Source organism: Lagopus leucura, unplaced genomic scaffold (assembly GCF_019238085.1).
Source record: "Lagopus leucura isolate 7727_CA_CO unplaced genomic scaffold, USGS_WTPT01 43140-0_obj-0_obj, whole genome shotgun sequence".
Lineage (NCBI taxonomy): Eukaryota > Metazoa > Chordata > Aves > Galliformes > Phasianidae > Lagopus > Lagopus leucura.
The window spans coordinates 1-6,487 of NW_024964086.1; the positions used below are offsets into that span (position 1 = coordinate 1).

The following is a 6,487-nucleotide window of genomic DNA, read 5'->3' on the forward strand; positions in this document are numbered from 1 at the left end:
GGGCAGGTCATGCTGAGCACACCTCACAGAGGCACCAGGTTTCCATAGTGAGCATTCACAATGCACTCATTGGGGCTTCAGGTTCTCCTTTCTGGCTTGTCAACTGGTTGATATCCTACTGCCTGGCTTCGGTACCTTTAGCTAGATGGAATCTGTCAATCAGTCTGTGTCCAGGTCTGCTAGAGTACAAGAGTACAGACTGCAAAATACAGGCCTCTCCAGTTCTCCCTGGTCTAGGACTGCACTCCCTTTTGGGAAAGCACTTTCACACGGAATTAGAACTAAGCAATAGGACATGAGGAGAGAGAAGGATGCTTTTTAGTGTGTCAACTCAGGGATATTTTCGGATAAGGAGCTATTCATCATAGTAGTAATGTAGGAATTGTATGTAGGCCTAAGCATGCATTACAGTTTATGAAGGAAATAAGTACCTTTTCCAGGCCACTCAGGATCTTCTCCAGCTCAGTTTTAGTTAGGATGCCAGCCTTCTCCAAGGCTTTGGCATAAGCCATGCTCCCCTGGATATCAACTTCAGATAGTCTCTGATCACAGGCAATGGAAGAGTTGAGCATCTCCATGATGGGATCTGTGCTTCCACTGAATCTTCCCCCCCAAAGTTTATCTCCCTGAGAGAGAGGAAGAGGCAAATCAAAGAGGCCTAATAACTTCATTTATAGTTTTAAGAACTATGTAATTTCCACTGAGAACTTTATGAAATATAGAGGCCAAGCTCAGGTATGTTCTTTCAGTGCAATCCTTTGTTGTTGTTGTTTAACAGAGACAGATTTTTCTTTGTTTGACAAATAGCTATGGGCCAGCATAAGCCACACATCAAGTGACTGAAGTTACTGTTTAGGCACCTCCAGAGTCCAGGATGTGCTTGCAAGCTTTGCCATGAAATTAGCATCAAATCAGCTAAGGTGCAGACTCTAGAACTCTGGATACCTTTCAGCATCAGGAATGTCCAGAAAAATAAGTCAGAACACAAAGAAGATTTTAAAATATGTAAGAAGAAAACTTGGTTTTCTACTCAAACCAGACTGATTTTCTAATCTCACATCCTCCAACAGGTCATCTACCTAATTACTTCACTATGTGACCAAAGACAGGTACGTAATTCCTGCCACACATCGTGACACTATGCATCTAAACCTTTTGCATCAGTGATTTAGCAACTGAATGGATTCACTACGAGCCATGTGTGACGCTTGGTCAGATCTTTGCTGGGTAGGATGCCTCCTAAAGCCCTAGCTCTGGCAAACTTGAGTGGAAATAGATAGGAATGTTACTTGTGCAGAAAGCTTACAACCAATCCAAGATTTCAAAAGCAGCTCTCCAGCAGGCACAAAGAATAAATTGGAGAACATTTAAAGGAAGGGTCTAAATATATTTACCATTGCAGATTGCAAAATAATCACTAATCTGTATGATTTTTTAGTACCCCTGTCAGTCTTTTCTCATGGTTGTAACTACCATGGACAGCAAAAAGTTGGCCAAGACATCTGCAAACTAATCTGTGCTGGGGTTTTATCAGTCAGACAAAATACTATTGAGTAATCCTGGAAACTTTTTTCCCTAGTGACTGTCTCCACATTTCTGCCAATCCCTGCTGAAACAACGTGTCTGAGAGGACAGCAAGAGAAAGCCTACAGAGGTGAGTGTTGCACGTAGTTCTTTTCGCATCTTTACAGCAGCTCTGTCAGCCAGCTGAAGGGAGGTAAAAAGAAAAATCAGAATCTGAAAGGAAAAGTTAGAGGTCCTCAGTGGATCCAGTGCCCAGGGAACTATGGCACAGGGATGTAAAATCAAAAGCCAGTACCAGATGCTAAGTGCCTGAATGAGGAACTGCTCTGTCTTAGGCATATCTTCTGTGCTATGGGGCTCCACTGAAGTAAGAGGTGGGTCAGCAGAAACTGCAACAGATACATTTGCAGTCAGGAAAGCAAAACAGAAGGATTAACTTTAGCTAGCTACTGAACTCTGGTCAGGCTAGCACAGTCTGACAGCTGATGGACGCTCATCTGTAACCAGAGCTGAGGAAGCCAGGGCTGCAGTAGCCACTCTGAAGGCAGAAGGCATGAGTTGCTAAGACAATTAGTCACCAGGCGCAGAAACTGAAAATGAAGCTTTTGTATATAGAAGTAGTTACACAAGCTTTTGTAAAGTATCTGCCTAAGCATAAGCTGGCCTGAGTGAAGTGCACCAGTGCGTTAAATTAGTCTCTCCGAGGTAAGGGGAGGAACCTGAAGGAACTTGCAGGCTGCAGAGACTTAGACTGTAACAAAGTTGAGCTTGCATTTGCCAGAGCACCGGCAGGAAAAGCAAAGTTTGCCCTCACCTCAGATGCCATTTCAGACGTTTGCTCGTGTGCACTCCCACTGCAACCTGTGGAACGGAACGAAACAGCTCAGCTCAGCTCTGGCCCTTCCCTGGCACCTCAACCCAGCAGTAAGGCCCCACCGAGCCCCCCCAGCCCCACTCACCGTCTCAGTAGCTCAGCCCGGCTAGTCGTTCCGTGCTACTCGCCCCTCTTCCTCGCTTTTACACGCCTCGGCTCCTTGCTGGCAGCTCGTCCCGCCCCGGCAGGGCGGGGTGTCCCTGCGATCGGCCTCGCTTCGCTTCCCCCTCCCTCGTAGCACCCCGCAGAAGTGGCTTGTTTCTGCTTGGCCTTTGGAAGCGTGCTGCTACCACATATTTTTTATATCTGTACAATGCCAAAAGTATTTGAGACAATACAGGAAGCACATCCCAATTTTCTTTCTTGTCCCTTTTGGGTTTTTCTTGCCTTTCACAAGATTCAGGTAGGAAGAGACGTAATTAGCCATCTTTTCTATCTTTTCTCAGTCCTGCTACTCGTCCCCTTTTTGAGTTAAAGATGAAGCCTGAAGCCCAGTGGGATTTCATGATTAGGGTATGTTGGTTTCTGTAGCAAAGAGGACTCAGGCAATGACACAGTTTAGCATCAGGCTTGTCTGCCTCTGGCTACCCAGCCTGAATGAGCAGATATATTTTGTCCCTGGGTTTCCAGAGCACTGCCTTCAGTATCAGCCCAGAACAAAGTTCACATTCTGTCTGGATTTATACCCAACTCTTAATTTGCTGCTTCTCAAACATTTCCCCCTGTGATCTTTTTTTTTTTTTTTTTGTGATGTGATGACTTTTCCCTTTAAAACTAGCAGGCCTGCAGACACGCACAGCATCACACTGAGAAAAGCTGTTTGAAATTTTTTCACCAGTTTCCTTCCTCTTCTGAATCCCTCCATGCTTGATGCTGCTCATGTCTTGTTGGTCTTTCTTGAGTGTCTTTGTCCTTATTCTGGGTTTTGACTGAAGGTTGTTGGGAAGCTGTCAAAACAGTAATGACACGTTTGCATCCAGAATGGATTATATACAGGGAGAGGCTTTACCTTCTGGTGTTTGTGATACAGGCTCAATATTGGTTATATGGAACATGCATAACATATACAAAGGATGTACCTCTGCTCTTAAGGCTCTGCAGAGAAGTTGCCCAAAGTCCAGAAGGGTTGGAGGAGGATGCTCAACACACGGCAGTCAGGAGGGTTAGAGGGCACCCAGCTGCTCCTGACACCTCTCCCTGAGACACCTCTTTTTGACCCACAGGGCTAGAGAAGGGGAGATGGGATCTCTGGCATTTCCTGAGTTTCCCTGTGTCTACTTTGCAATTTGAGATTTTATACCATTAAGCATCCTATATATGTATGATCACATTCTTTATGTAATTTGGTTTCTAAATATTACCTGTATTTAAGCAGCTACATGGTTAAATAGAACAGTGTAAGCTCCAATTTCTGTTCTACTTCTAGGCCTCTGTGTCATTTTTTCCACTTGTCTGTACTTGCATCTCTCTGTAACATGAGGCACAGAAATGATTGAGGAATCACAATGAAGTTGGTTTGTGTTGCTGCTGGTGAAGGTTAGATGGATACATTTGGGGATTGCTGTCTCATATTCATCCCTGGTGCCTGCAGGGGCCGTTGCTGTCATACAAATCCATCTGGTCTCACTGCTCTTTTGTGACAGCAGAGAAGTGTTAGTAGCTCTGCTTTTCTAGTTGAGAACTAGAGGGCAGAATGACCATGCATAGTAATGTGTTTAGGAGACAAAATATTCAGTGGAACTTTTCCAGAGCATGAAAGCAGGCTAGAGATATTTTCCTTGAGGAGACTAAGTGAATATTTCTTTACTTTGTGTAATGTTTAAGAGCCCCTCTGTAGGCTTTTTATCTGGTTGGATGTCAGATCAGAGTTACTGAACCATCTGCTGGGTCTTTCAGTAGTTCATTAAAAGACTACATGTCAGAACGTCTATCTAAATTGATAGTTATTGAATTCTTGGCTTAAATGACTTCCTGTTGTCTGTGACAGAGCAGAGATTTAAGCCCAAGTCCCTCCCAAGTACTGTCCAAGACACTGATCCTTCTGTTTGTGCAGAACTTCTTAAGATGGGAAGCAGGGCTTTAAGCACTCAGATCACAGTGTGTCATAGTAGTGTGATAGTGAAAGTGTGAAGGTGTTCTGGTCAGTCTCCTGTAATGTCTGTGGAGCTTCAGAGACCTTCAGAGTCTCCTCCCATTCAACGTTACTCCATAATTTTAAGAAAATGGTGGATGGGTGGGAAGTAGCAGTGACTATGAACTACTCATCTACGTAGGAGACTGAGATGTGACAATCTGCTAAAACTTCTGTTTTGCTTTCAACTTGGCAAGGTCCCATGTCATTTGGTACCAGCTATAAGGAGCAATGCTGGATACTTGCTGCTAGGAGCAAGAGGAAATCTGTTTGGCTGAGAGCTCTTAAGGTACTGAGCGGGGCTAGCAGATGCAAACAAGGAGAAAGAGGGGAGTGGCACGAATTGAGAAATTATTAATTGAGATTATGGGAGAAAAGAAAAGAAATATGAGAAGGAAATGGAGAGAGATCTTTTGCTCTGACTCTGTTAGTGTTGGGTGTTGATGTCACCTCTCCCTCTATTGCACCTTTCCTCTCAGAAGTAAGCAGAAGTGATTTCCCTTCCACAACTAACCTATCTAGAGACTGAGGCACAAGCTCTGTTTCTGTTTTGGAACAGAAAGTGACAGAGCAAATACATAAATTACTGAGCAGTAATTTAAATGTGGTGTTCTTTACATGGCAGCAGAATAAATCATGTTTAAGGCTAAGAGTAAGGTGAGTCTGAGGGTGATAGGAAGCATTGAAGAAAGGGAAGTTTGTGTTGCTGGTGCTTCTATGTATTTGAGGAACTAATGCTGCAAATGTAGATTGAAAGCACTTGTTGTCTTCTGTAGTACATCATTAATGGCAGGAGGTTTAGTTCACAGTACTTTGCACTGTGCTACAGCCCTTAACCAAAGCATGGTGAGGCAATGCTTGTGTTCCTGCCATTACCTACATATGTTGCAGAGCCTTGCAGTAGTCTGTCAATAATGTGTTGCTGTATCAGCGTGGAGGGCAGGGTGCTGAGCAAACCACCAGCTTTAAAATGTTTTGACAGAAGAGAAATTGTCCAAGACAACTAGCACTATTGTACTGTCAGTATCAAGTTAGTGTTTAATGAAATCTGCCCTGTCTTCCCTGTAGAAACAGTTTTTCCTCTGCCTTTCATTGAAGTCATTCCATGCAGAAATCACTGCAGAACACTAATGCAGGGGAATGTTACAAATGCTTATTGAATCAAATATTTTCCCCATAAAAAAGACGCCAATGTGGTGCACTTGCATTCCTAATATAATGCTTTTTCTTGCCTGTGTCCTGATTTTACATTTGCATGGACAGAAGGGAAGATGGTAGATTATTACTAAGGGTTAGCCAGAAATGCCAGCTTATTTTCAAGTACTCTGCCCCCAGCTAGCTTGGCCTGGGTCACACAGAAAAAAGGGCTTTCCTGGAAACAATGCAACTCCTGTTCTTTGGATTAAACAAAGCTGAAGGTGGCTTAATGATGAATGAGGAGGAGCTGTGGGCTGTCCTGCTGACCACGTTCTGCTTAAGACTAAGCATGTTTCACTGCCAACTGGTGAGGAAATTTTTCCCTGCCAGAAGGCAGGCAGCCTAGCTCTCTGGGAAACATAGTCCTAGCAGGAATTCAATGAGGGCTGGACATGTGGCATGTGTTACAGATATAGTACCATGTGTCTTTCCCTACAGACACCCCAATCTTCCCTCAGCATGTTGTACAGCTTGCTGTGGCACAGCTGTGTCCAGCCCTGTGCTGTGTCCAACTGCTCCCATCATTTGCAGGTCTCCTGATGTAGAAGCACCCTCCTACTGCCCTCCTGCTGCCCAGCAGAGTTTGTCCCCTCATAACAGTTCTTTTGCCAGGAAGGAGAGAGTTCATTCACACCAGTGACCAGCCTCAGAAGGGCTGAAGAAGCCCAACTTTGTCCCTTGAAAGCAATACGCAACACAGGAGTTTCAGTGAACTACAATACACCACAGTGTTTATTAACTCTGGATTAGTGTGATAAGCA

The 6,487-nt window shown here is 44.3% G+C and overlaps 2 long non-coding RNA genes across 2 annotated transcripts; one reads left to right on the forward strand and one right to left on the reverse strand.

Annotated features, from left to right (window-relative positions):
- Positions 1-437: 437 nt before the first annotated feature.
- LOC122191538 lies at positions 438-2,575 on the reverse strand. The gene is made up of 3 exons (XR_006182422.1): positions 2,484-2,575; positions 2,339-2,385; positions 438-626 (listed from the first exon to the last, which is right to left on the reverse strand). It is a non-coding gene; the product is annotated as an uncharacterized LOC122191538 (long non-coding RNA).
- LOC122191539 lies at positions 1,024-6,481 on the forward strand. The gene is made up of 3 exons (XR_006182423.1): positions 1,024-1,109; positions 1,580-1,654; positions 6,258-6,481. It is a non-coding gene; the product is annotated as an uncharacterized LOC122191539 (long non-coding RNA).
- The last annotated feature ends 6 nt before the right edge of the window (positions 6,482-6,487 follow it).